Source organism: Capsicum annuum, chromosome 2, assembly GCF_002878395.1.
Source record: "Capsicum annuum cultivar UCD-10X-F1 chromosome 2, UCD10Xv1.1, whole genome shotgun sequence".
Classification (NCBI taxonomy): domain Eukaryota; kingdom Viridiplantae; phylum Streptophyta; class Magnoliopsida; order Solanales; family Solanaceae; genus Capsicum; species Capsicum annuum.
In genome coordinates this window covers 45,479,767-45,494,095 of record NC_061112.1, presented here as the reverse complement: position 1 = coordinate 45,494,095, position 14,329 = coordinate 45,479,767, and the positions used below count along the sequence as shown (strand labels likewise).

The 14,329-nt window shown below is 30.8% G+C and overlaps 1 long non-coding RNA gene across 1 annotated transcript; it reads right to left on the bottom strand.

Annotated features, from left to right (window-relative positions):
• Window positions 1–5,804: 5,804 nt before the first annotated feature.
• LOC107860835 lies at window positions 5,805–10,838 on the bottom strand. Its single transcript, XR_001671619.2, has 3 exons — window positions 10,430–10,838; window positions 10,270–10,334; window positions 5,805–6,458 (listed from the first exon to the last, which is right to left on the bottom strand). It is a non-coding gene; the product is annotated as an uncharacterized LOC107860835 (long non-coding RNA).
• Between the last annotated feature and the right edge of the window lie 3,491 nt (window positions 10,839–14,329).

The window sequence follows — 14,329 nt, the reverse complement described above, 5'->3', positions numbered from 1 at the left end:
CAGATATAGTTACTATGTATGCATGCATGTATTCTCACATTTATATTAGTCAGTTAGCCAGTATTATTCATGCATATGAACCCCATGCATTCATCCTACCTCACATGCATACCTGTATATTTAAAGTCCTGACGTATTTACACTATGGTGTCTTATACCATAGGTTCAGAGACACGTGCTCCAGAGCATCAGTAGATTCTAGATATCAACATTCAGAGTTAGCAGTGAGTCCTCATCCTTCGAGGATATGATTATTTCTTTATTATCTCATTAATTAGTTTATTAGTTGGAGTTAGTTGGAGACATGTCCCATCAACTCCTAACTCAGATAGTTCAGTCAGTTAAAGGCTTTCTAGACTATCATGTTTCAGGCTTCAGTATGTTCAGTTTTGTTTTGGGTATTCTATTACCCTACACAGATGTTATATCATTAAGATCATGTTCAGTATTGAACCTTATGGTCTTTCAGTGCATATTTCTGCATTATTATGTCATATTATGCAGTGTCCAGGTACAGATATCAGTCATGGATTAGCTTGTGGTCCTTCAGGGTCATGAGCACCTTTAGCGTTCTAGGTACCAGATTTGGGGCATTACACTTAGGGTTCGAGTTTATGTGCCGAGAATGGGTGACTGGACTAGGTTGATCTTGGAGGAGGCCCATTATTCCAGATATTTTATCTATCCAGGTGTGACTAAGGTGTATCGTGATTTGAGGCAACATTACTAGTGGAGTGGTATGTGGCGAGATATGACATATTTTGTAGCTCGTTTCCTATGTTGTCAGCAGGTAAAGACCGAGCATATGAGGCATGGTGGATTGCTTTAGAGCTTACCCATTCCTGAGTGGAAGTGGGAATAGATCACCATGGACTTTGTGACTGGTTCGCCTCATACATCTCATGATTCTGACAGTGCTTGGGTCATCATAGATCGATTGACCAAGTCAACTTATTTTATTTTGGTTTGGGTCTCATTCAGTGCTAAGAGGTTAGCCTCTGTCTTTATTTATGAGATTGTGCGTCTGTATGGTGCCTCAGTGTCCATTACTTCATATCGAGGTTCTGTGTTCACATCTTACTCTAGGAAGACTTTTTAGGATGAGTTGGGTACTCGGGTTGATCATAGTATAGCATTTCACCCCAGACTAATGGCCAGTAAGAACGGATTATCCAGTTTTTAGAGGATGCTCCGCGCATGCGTGATGGATTTTGATGGCTAGTGAGTATAACTTTTGTCTTTAGGAAAGTTTGTATATACTAATAGCTACTGTTCTAGTATTGATATTACTTCTTTTGATGCATTGTATGGTAGGCGTTGTTGCTCTCCACTTGGTTGGTTTGATGTTTCATAGGAGAGACCTCGAGGTACAGACTAGCTTCGTGAGTCTTTAGTTAGAGTCTGAATCATTCAGGATATACTTCGAGTAGCTCAGAGTAGGCAGAAGTGTCATGCTGATTGTAGACTTCATGCCTTGAGATTTGGTATTGGTGATCGTATTTTTCTTTGAGTTTCACTCATGAAGGGTGTGTAAGGTTTGGAGAGAGTGGCAAGCTTAGCCAGGTATATTGGTCCATTTGAGATTCTTCGGACTGTTAATGATGTAGCTTATGATTTGGCTTTTTCCCCTGATCTATCAGTTGTTCATCCATTTTTTTGTGTTTCTATGCTTTGTTGCTATATTCCTGATAAGTCTTATGTCATTTGTCGGGAGTCGGTTCAGTTAGATGAGTGGTTGTCCAGCCAGATTCCATTTTGTGTAGGGATGTTAGACGGTTGCGCTCTAAAGTGATCCATATGGTTAAGGTGCAATGGCGACATCGACCTGTAGATGAGGCTACTTGGGAGGTTGAGTCTGATATGGATAGTTCTTATCCCTAGCTCTTTGTTGATTTATGTATTTCTTTTGCCTTAGTTCGAGGACGAACTAGATTTTTAGTGGTGGATGATGTCACGATCTAAAAATTTGATGAAATATGTAAAATTTGTGATTTGTTATGATTTGACTATTTTACCTCTCTCCATAGTTGCATTATGGTATTTCTGGGGTGTGGGAGTAATTGGCATATTTTTCGATGCATTTTGGTATCATTTATGTGATATTGTGATTTTTGATGGCTTTGAGAGCCTTATTTTTGACTTTTGGGATATCTTTTGATCCGTTCTCTCGATGGCCGAATGAACTACGCCAACAGCTCAAAAATATCGATTTTAGGATGGGTGGACCTTTGATTCGGGGCTCGGTGCACCCGAGCTCATTTTAGCCTATTGATCGAAAAGTTGGAAAATTAAAAATATGGGTGTGGGACTTAGATTTGATTGAAACGACCTCGGATGGAAAATATGACTTTGCCAGCAGATCCGAAATATCGATTTTAGGGTGTTATCCTGTTTGGTATGATTTTATGACTTTTAAATCTCATTTCAACCCTTGATTTGAAAAATTATAATTTCAGGTTTCGGGGGTCAACTTCGTGAAAATGATGTTTTTTTTGAAAAAATATGATATCTCCATCACGTCTAGAACGTTGAATTTAGTGTGGTTGCATATTTGTTTGGATATATCGAACTCCGAATGAATTTCGATCACCCCATCGAAGTCCGGATTGGACAAAAAATAGCTTTTTTACAAAAGCTGTGCAGAAAAATCTACACCATTTATACCAGTTTTTGGGCTTATTTTGCTCATTTTTCATCTTTTCTCTTGGGATTTAAACCCTAAAATAGTGTGGGAGTTTAAAAGTAAAGTTTGTGATGGTTTGGGAAGCTAGATTAATACCTATTTCTTGATTTTATTACAGATTTAAGGTAAGAATTCACTATTTTCTTAGTAATTTCTTGATAAATTTCTCAAAACCCCTAAAATCTTAGGGCTTGATTTTAAACTTTAATTTCACTACTTTTCACTTAAATAATATTTTTATCTTATAATTACTAGTTTTTCATTAATTTAACCATCAAAACAACTTCGATTCTTGATTTTAACCCGAATTTCAAAGATTTTACCTGATAGAGCTCAAAAATGGTCTTTCTTTGATTTGAACCTCATTGTTGACTCGATTTAACTTGGGTTTTCAGATGTAGGTTCCTAGAAATATGGAGAACATATTTTTGAAGTAAAGTTTTGATTTTGCCCTATTTTTTAAGACCCATTTTGAGGGTCTGTTTTGACCCCGAACCAAAAATAGTCAATATGAGTGTCGTTGGTTTTGTTTTGACACTTAAATTTTATATTTAATTTTTTTAGTAGAGTTTGAGATTTTTCATGAAAAGTAAGGTCGTGAATTCGAAGTGTAGCAGACCTGTTTCGGCTTTTGACGTAGGTTATGGGCTTATGGCTTAACTCTTTCACACTGGGTTGGATAGTAAATGGTGATACAAAATGCATGTTAAGGGTGAAAACTAATCATGAAAAATGGCTATTTATATGTTATGCCCGTGTGGGGCCTATATGTGATGTAATTATCGAAATTGAGTTATTATGTGATATGTGTGACCGTGTGGGGTCCTATATGATATTAATGGCCTTGAATACATGTGAATAATTGTATTATGTCGTTAAGATGCTTAATATGGTACCATTAGTGTATTGTGATTATATTCATACTTTATTGACATATGAAAATTTGTGGATAAAACTGAAATAATGAGTGGATATTGACTCATATGATTGTGAAAATATATCATTGTGGTTGGTTGTGAAAATATTTATTGTGATTAGTTATGAGCATTACATCCTTATATTATAATCATTCATGAAACATTGGTACCACCGTGGCAACATCTGAGAAACACTGGTAACACCTTTTTAAAACCCTCCCCGAGGTATGAGTCGGGGAGGAGATATTGAAACACCTTATAGAACCCTTTCCAAGGCATGTGCTAGAAAGGAGATTGAGATATATGGTTTGTATACGGATTGACGAACCCTTCATGGGTTCTGCGTTGAGAGGCTTGCCTCCGTATGTGTATACCGGGGATTGTATAATGATCTCGGAGGTTGTCCAATGATCTTGTACATCATCATCATTATCACGATCATCATATACATCTCACTTACTTTATTGTGCTATGTTGTGTTGAATTGCCATATTGACTTGTCATCTATATATTTATTGTATCTTCTTTTACTTGTATTTGATGATCTTGTATATGCATGTCTCCCCTTGTTTTTCTTATATGTGATATAATACATATTTTTGTTCTATCTTGGTGTGATGTTGCAATATATGTGAGATATATTAGAACTGTTAGTGCAAGCGGTGTGGGCTAACGTTGTGGGACATTCTCTAATTGCAGGTGACGTGCCCTTAGTGTATATTTTGTATGCTTTATTTACTACATTGCTTGATCGACCTATGATACCTACTGAGTACAAGTGGACCGTACTCATGCCTACTGCGCCCTTTCGGTGTAGGTCCTAGCTCGAGTACGCCTCAACTTGATTGACTCGGGCGATTGTTGGATCTTCCAAGGTAGAGGTTGGACATTCATGCATCTGACGTTCACCTCTATCTTTCCACAATAGTTATGTCTTTATTAGTATTTGGAGACAGATACTATTCCTTTGTGGTTATTTTTTCGATGTATTTGACTCTTGGATTGTATTAGTAGTTCTTACACCATTGGCACTTGGTTTTGGGCATGATTGGTATTTTGGATAAGTTTCTTTTGCATTGTTATGATTACTTATATTGTTCAACTTCATTCTGGAAGCCTTACCTTGGGATATTTCTATTTTTTTCTCTTTTTGTATCAATTTGTGTAATAGGATTACTTGTCAAGGTACGCCGTGACAAGTGTCATCATGACCATTGTTTTTAGGTCATGACATAATGGTCATATGAGTTACAAGAACTAACAGTCATCTTTTACCACAATTTATACCCACTAACACAAAAAGATAATGCGGTGAGTTACAACAATAATGACACCACTTTCTTCACTTTATGCCTACTAATTGTCATGTACTTTAATATTTTTATTTTAATAATAAAATGCACTGACATTCCCCACTCATTTTAATATTGAAATTAGAGAGTTATTACCAATTTAGTTGAAGGGAGACTATTGTGCATAATGAAGGTGTGCTCTGCATTGAACTTCCACTTAGTAAAATAGTAAACTTTACTCCAGAGACAGTAGTGGTCTCAGACTTGAACTATGACTATTTAAGAAAAATAAAGCATCACTTCTTACACACAACTATCAAAGTATTGGCATAAGCTTTAATAGCCAGCATATAACACTACAAGAAAAGTGTTAATTACCTGAGAATTTCCACAGGGATAATATGATAAAATCCCCAAGTAATTTGATTACTTGTGGATTTTCTTGCCAATTAGAATCCAAAGGAAAAAACTTCGTAGGTAATTATTACTTATGGATTTAGAAAATCCCTAGGTAATTTAGTTATGAAAATAAATCTGCAAGTAAGTTATTTGCAGATTTATTTACGACTGACTATCAAACTTTTACATGAATTATTTGGTAAAATTTCATACGCAAAGAAATTTACCTGTGAATTTTCATGAAAAAAATTCACAAGTTTTTTCCCCATGAAGATCCCCAAGTAAATACGTAGGAAGTTTAGAGGTGAAAATTCCTAATTAACCAAAAAACTTCTTGTGGATATTTATGAAACTATTTCATAAGAAAAATTTTATGAAATACCCCAAATAAATCTGCAAAATAAATCATCGCAAAAGAAATTCATGAATATTTAGCATGTACATACCATGAAAATCCCTAATTAATAATTCACAAGTAAATCACTAGAAAAATTTTACAATTAGTCAAAAATCTATTCAAAATCTCCAATAATTAGCAAAAACATCATTCAAGAGAAGTCTAATGTAAACCATTACAAATAACAAAAAATATAATTCATAACATCCACCAATAATATATGATTCTTAAATGGTCCAAAATAAAATATTTCAAACTTGAATCCTCAATAAAACTACCAACCATCAGGGTCAGAATCACTTTCATTCACGTTATCAAGGTCAAAATCACTTTCATTAACATCGTTAAAGTCATCATCACTTTCATCCTCATAATCTTAGTTGTCTTCTTGAGATAGGCATTCATCATTTGAAGAAGATTTCTTGTATACATGCTTCTTCAACAAGTTCAATTTATTTCTCATCCTCTTATTTTTGTATCGCTCATTCTGCAACTGAGCATACAAATCAGTAGTTGAAGCATTAATATGGGACTTAATCATCTCATCTATTTCATTCAACAAAGTTGATGTTGATTTCTTAGATGTATTTACACTTCGACCCAGGGAGCCAAGACCTTTGACTCTTTCTTTTTTCTTTCCACCAACAGGTTGCATCCAAAAATCCATTTCACTCAACTGAGTAGTCTGACTTAACTGAATTAGTTTCTCCTTCCACAATTGATGCACTTTGAGCAGCTAATATTTCTTGTTTCTTTCTTTCAAACTCATTCTGCATAAGAATAAGTTAATTTAGGCCATATAAAGTGCTAAAAATATATTATTAGCATAAGTTATATTAGATTATAGTATCAAATAAAAGCATAACAATCAGCAAGTACAAACATGTATTAGCATATAAAGCATCATAAATTCAAAGTTGATTTTTCAGATTATTGTGACTATTGTATGACTTGCTCCCTTAAGATAGCATACGATGAAATTAGAAGAATAAGAAAATAAGAGAGGCTAAACTGAATTCAAAAGAAGCTTTAATAGAGCACGTGTATAGAGAGGTGACCTGCTAAAACAATGTCGTGGGCTGAGAAATAGGAGAAAAACAACCTATCGCAAAAGCTATTAGTATCTACATAGATGTAATACTACTGTCTGTTTGTTAATGCTACTGAATTGTGGTATGTCCATGGTATTATGTTGCTATAAACACATCAAGTTAAAGTCTAATAATTAGAAGGATAAATGGACCATTCATTTACCATAATTTCAGAAGTTCTAAAGCTGGCAACAATGAACTTATCCATCAACTATTACATCTCATCTGAACAAGTATATTTGGCTATATTACATCTCATCTGAACAAGTATATTTGGCTATACAAAACCTTATTATTCATCATGTAAAGCAGTAAATTTATCCATCCCTAAAAAATAAAGTTTTATGTTTGCTCATAAATATATAAATCGTGGTATATCCAGAAGTCCAATTCTATAGGTGATAAATGTACGAACATTTGAGAACTCAGCACAGCCTAGCAAGCAACTTTATCCACAATCACTGTACAAATGATACGAGCAAATAAGATAATAATAATTCTTATTTCAGCACTAAAGTTGAACATAAGTTGAACATAGGATTTAATGAAGCAGAGCTAAAACCAATGATTATGGAGAATAACTAAATGTAGCAAGCAGTGGACACAGAGCTAAATAGGTCACATGAACTAATTCATAATTCAAGTCAATACACTTAAACATTGTCAAGTCACTAATTGACTTCTCAAGTGACTACACTTAACTAAATTCAAAACACAAGTTCACCTTTCAAGTAACTAAATCCATTTTCAAGTAGCTAATTCATAATTCAAGTCAATACACTTAAACATTGTCAAGTCACTAATTCACTTCTCAAGTGACTACACTTAACTAAATTCAAAACACAAGTTCCCCTTTAAAGTAACTAAATCCATTTTCAAGTTACTAATTCACTTCTCAAGTGACTACACTTAACTAAATTCAAAACACAAGTTCACCTTTCAAGTAACTAAATCTATTTTCAAGTAACTAATTCATAATTCAAGTCAATACACTTAAAACATTTTCAAGTCACTAACTCACTTCTCAAGTGACTACACTTAACTAATTTCAAAGCACAAGTTCACCTTTCAAGTAACTAAATCCATTTTCAAGTAACTAATTCATAATTCAAGTCAATACACTGAAATATTTTCAAGTTACTAATTCACTTCTCAAGTGACTACACTTAACTAAATTCAAAACACAAGTCACCTTTCAAGTAACTAAATCTATTATCAAGTAACTAATTCATAATTCAAGTCAATATACTTAAACATTTTCAAGTCACTAACTCACTTCTCAAGTGACTACACTTAACTAAATTCAAAACACAAGTTCCCCTTTCAAGTAACTAATTCCGAATTCAAGTCAACACACTTAAACATTTTCAAATTACTAATTCACTTCTCAAGTGACTACACTTAACTAAATTTAAAACACAAGTTCACCTTTCAAGTAACTAATTCATAATTCAAGTCAATACACTTAAACATTTTCAAGTCACTAACTCACTTCTCAAGTGACTACACTTAACTAAATGTAAAACACACGTTCACCTTTCAAGTAACTAAATCCATTTTCAAGTAACTAATTCATAATTCAAGACAATATACTGATACATTTTCAAGTCACTAATTCACTTCTCAAGTGGCTACACTTAACCAAATTCAAAACACAAGTTCACCTTTCAAGTAACTAAATCTATTTTCAAGTAACTAATTCATAATTCAAGTCAATACACTTAAACATGTTCAAGTCACTAACTCACTTATCAAGTGACTACACTTAACTAAATTCAAAACAAAAGTTCACCTTTCAAGTAACTAATTCATAATTCAAGTCAATACACTTAAACATTTTCAAGTCACTAATTCACTTCTCAAGTGACTACACTTAACTAAATTCAAAACACAAGTTCACCTTTCTAGTAACTAAATTCAAAACTAAGTAACTAATTCATAATTCAAGTCAATATACATAAACATTTTCAAGTCACTAATTCACTTCTCATGTCACTACACTTAACTAAATTCAAAACACAAGTTCACCTTTCAAGTGACTAAATTCAAAACTAAGTAACTAATTCATAATTCAAATCAATACACTTAAACATTTTCAAGTCACTAATTCACTTCTCAAATGACTACACTTAATTAATTTTCAAGTGACTATACTTAACCATTTTCAACTCTCTAATTCACATTTCATGTGACTACACTTAACCATTTTTATGTTATGAATTCACATTTCAAGTGACAACACTAAATCAATTTCAATACATGAATCCACATTTTCAAGTGACAACACTTAACTAATTCCAAAACACAAGTTCACCTTTCAAGTAACTACACTAAACCATTTTGCAATCACTTAATTCACTTCTCAAGTGACTACACTTATCATTTTGAAGTAACTAATTAATATTTCAAAACACTACACTTAACCATTTTGAAGTAACTAATTCACATTTCAAAACATTATTCTTAATCATTTTCATGTAACTAGTTTACATTTAAGATTTCAAAACACTACACTTGATCATTTCAAGTCACTAATTAACATTTCAAGCGACTACACTTAACCATTTTCAACTCTCTAATTCACATTTCAAGTGACTACAATTAACCATTTTTAAGTCATAAATTCACATTTCAAGTGACAACACTAAACCAATTTCAAGACATAGAATTCACATTTTCAAGTGACAACACATAACTGATTTCAAAACACAAGTACACCTTTCAAATAACTACACTAAACCATTTTCAAGTCACTTAATTCACTTCTCAAGTGACTACATTTGATCATTTTGAAGTAACTAATTAATACTTCAAAACACTACACTTAATCATTTTGAAGTAACTAATTCACATTTCAAAACATTATTCTTAATCATTTTCAGATAACTAGCTTACATTTAAAATGCTTAGACTTAACTAAATTCCAAACGCAAGTTCACATTCTCAAATAGCTACACATAATCATTTTCAAAACACAATTTCACATTTTAAAGTCACTACACTTAACCGTTTTCAAGTCATAAGTTCACAATTTCGAGTAACTATACTTAACCATTTTCAAGTCACAAGTACGCAATTTCAATTAATTACACTTAACCATTTTCAAGTCCCTACACTTAACCATTTTAAAATCACTAGGATACATTTCAAGTCACTACACTTAACCATTTTAAAGTCACTAGTATACATTTCAGTTAACTAGCTTAAATCACAGAGAAAAACTAAGGAAAAAATTAAAAGGATAACGAAGATTGATTATTGAATTTCCAACTTCCACATAAAATTGGCAAACTGTTGAAACTAACAAAAACACTGAAATCTTTGATTCTTGCTCTTATGGAGAAACTAACGATTACCCACAATAATTTATACTATAGTATTCTTGCAACTAGCAGAAACACTTAAATTGCAATACCTTTTTCCACATGTCACACAAATTAATAAATAAATGACGACATGTCGGACCAAAAATAGAAAAAAAAGCACATACCTTAGAAGAGGAAGAGGAAGGGGTAGCTACCTTATAGAAATCTTCCACTGTCTTTGGATTACACTCTGTTCCAACACAAGAAAGAAAAAAAGGATAAAAAAAAAAAGCCACAAAACTAGAAAGAAAAAAAGAAAATGGAAGTCATTTGTAAGTGATATACCAGGTCTACAGAACCAAGCATCATCATCAACAAGAGCATCGGGGACAAAGAAATCAACCCACTGAGGAGCTAAGCTGCTATTTGCAAGTGAGACTTATCATCGTCTCTTCTTTGAAACAGTGATATCATCGTCTGCTTGGTGTTGTTGGTGGTTGATTGATGGACCGCCGGACAGAAAATGGTGGAACAGCAGCGATTTAGGGTGAAGAGGGAGGAGAAAAGAGAAAAGGTTAGGTGGAGTTCGCCGGTCCACTGGTGGAGCAGCGGCAACTGTGAAGAAGAGAGAAGAGGAAGGGTGGTAGGTCACAGTGGTCCACCGGCCAAAGGCGGTCGGTGATGGTGATATCATTTAGAGAGAGAGAGAGAGAGAGGAGACTGATATTATTGGGAATGAAACATTAAGGTTTTGAATTTGTATATAGTTAAAAAAGAACTGAAAATTAATTTAATATTGACTGTTGATCAAATATGATGAATGGTTGATATTAAAATTTAGGAGATGAGTTAAATTGGGTTAAAAAAGAATTAAATTGGGGATTTTAATTGAGTCAAATTAAACTCAATTAACATAAATTAAGTATAAAATGCTAGAATTTAAATAAATTACGAAAATTGATTTGAATTAGGTTGATATTTAATAACTATAGTAACTACTAAAAATTAATATTAATAAATAAATAAAATTATTATTCTCAAATTAATTATAAGAAAATTATGTAAATAAAATTAATGATATCAATCACATAATAATGCCAATGCATTTCGTATACTACAAACAATTTTCGGTTAATTAATTTTTGAATACGGTATTATGTATATATATATATATATTTCGTAATACAACGTATTAATTTAATGAGTTATCGGTTAATTAGCTTCATTATAATAACTTCAATAGTGTATTATTACCTCGATCGTATGATGTTAATGTATTATTCAAAATACTTGGATATATAGATTTAGTTAGCTAGCTTTTGACTACTATGTACATCACTACACGAGAGATACGTATATATACATACATACATATATATATATATGTATATTTGATTGACTATCAACTTCTAATATGTATATGTATATATATATATATATGTGTGTGTGTGTTTGTGTTTGTGTGTATATATATATATATATATGTATACATGTATATATATATCTATATATATATATTTGATTGACTATCAACTTCGAAATATGTACTATATGTATCACATACACGAGTATATTACCTTGCAATACAATGTATTTCATATATACTATATGTATCACATACACGAGTATATTACCTCATAATACAATGCATTTCATATATACTCCGATGAATTATCTTTTAATTTAGCTTACATTATTATATTATAACTTCTACAGTATATTATTGCCTTAATCATCAATTGTATGATATTAATGTATTCAATATATAATTGAGTACATTTAGTTAGCTTTTGGCTGCGTACATAACTACACGAGATATACATATATACATACATACATTCATATCTATATATCTATATATATATATACTAGTTTAGATGTACGCGTCTTGCGCGTGTACCTCATTTTAATGATTTCAAACATTACACTAAATAGGATATTTGTTTAAATAATAAAGATGAATATAATAATTAAATTTAATATCTTTTGAGTATGTAAAGATGGAGAATTTATTTATTAAACATAATCTTTACTAAAAATATTTTTAAAAGTCAATCGACATTCATCTACCATATGTAAATTACAACAAAATAATACAATGATAGAGACATCAAAATAATACAATTAAATCTAATCTTTACGTACAGTTTTTTTTCAAATTGTCCGACACTCATCTACCACCTGTAAACAATAACAAAATAATACGATAATAGAGATATCAAAATAATACAACTAAACCTAACCTTTACATAAAAAAATTCTCAAAACCAACCAAGATTTATCTATCACCTGTAAACTGCAACAAAATAATACGATAAAAGTAATGTCAAAATAATACAATTAAACTTAAATTTTACACATAAAAATTTCTCAAAGCCGATCGAGATTCATGTATGAACTGTAAACTATCATAAAATAACAAACTAATAGAGATATTACGATAATACAATTAAACCTAACCTTTACATAAAAAAATTCAAAGCTGACCCATATTCATCTAGCATCTGTAAGTTAAAATAAAATAATAAGATAATAAAGATATCAAAACAATATAATTAAACATAATCTTTACACAAGAAATTCTTGAAAGCCAACCGACATTCATCTTCGACCTGTAAACTATAACAAAAAATAGTGATCACAAAGCTTCGATTTTGATCCAACTAATTTTTGTCTAAGCAAAAATTTTGACCCTAAAGAATGATTTTGAATGAAAATAAAGAAGATATACATATATACACGCATGTTGAATTCTATTATGCTGACAAAACTAGTGAAGAAGTTGAGGGTTAGAAAATCAAGCATCTACCAATCTAGACATGCAATTGAATCAAGTTAGATAAGCATCAATCATATTCTCCCAATAGGCAAACTGGTTTGTTCTCTAGTTTAACGTACATCTCAATATTTATAGAAGTATTTCCTTAATAGAGTCCTATTTTAGTAGTATTTTTCTAATTGAACAGTAGAAAAAAATATTAATTAATTCTCCTAGCATATATTTTAGGAGTCCCACATATTTTTGGAAGTCTAGTAGAAAGGAAAATATTAATTAATTTTTCTACCATTTATTTTAAGAGTCTTATATATTTTAGGAAGTCTAGTTAATATAATAAAAAATAGTTAAATAATAGATTAAAAAATAGTGAAAAGATAATTTTGTCTAAAGAAGAGTCTTTTAATGAAGGACAAAAAGTTCAAGTCGCTTTTCTAAGGATCTTCACACTTTTAATATATTATATATTATTTATATACACACACAAAAAAAAAAATCTCAACAATGCATATTGATCGGACAATGTCATTTTCACAGTGTCAATTTTTATTTATTTTTAACCAAAGCAACATTGTCCGTCACTTTTAGTAAAAATATCAAAAAATTAAAAATAATTAAAAATTGCGACGGATAGCGTCGCTTTTTCTAGAATTAATATTTTAAAAATCAAAACTTACAGCGACGTTGTCCGTCAATTTTAATAAAAATAAAAATAAAATTTAAAAATCGACAGACAATGTTTCTTTTTAAAAAATAATTATTATTATTTTTAAATAAATAACGACACTATCAATGCATTTATTAAATAAAATTATAAAGTGTTTTTTAATTAGTTGGCACAATAATCTGCAAAAAAAAAGTGACATATATTAAGACGTTGGCCGTCGATTTAAATAAAAAAAATAAAAATTAAAAGTAGATTAAAAAAGCGACGGACAATGTCATTTTTTAAAAGTGACACTGTTTGTGACTTTTTTATGTGTCTTTTTTTGCCCCTTTTTAGTAGTGATATATATATCAACTCTTGAATATGTACTATATACATCACATCCACAAGTATATTACCTCATAATATAACACATTCATTATATTCTGATGAATTATCGATTATATATGTACGTTACATTATTATAACTCCAATAGCATAGTATTGTTACTTCAATTGTATGATATAGGCATATTCATTATACAAAGATTATGTTTAACATAATTTAACGTATATACAAAAATATATATTTATTTAATATATTGAAACATAAGTAAAAGATAAAGATTATGTTTAACGTAATTTATTTATTTTATTTAATAAACTTATTATTTTAATTTTTAGTATAATTTTTTTACAAAATTTAAGTTTAATTGATTTTATTATTATTATATAGGTTATTGACTACGTGTAGTCGGTGTAATTAAAAAAATAATATATATTAAAAATATATTTTATTTTACATATAATAATTAAAATATTA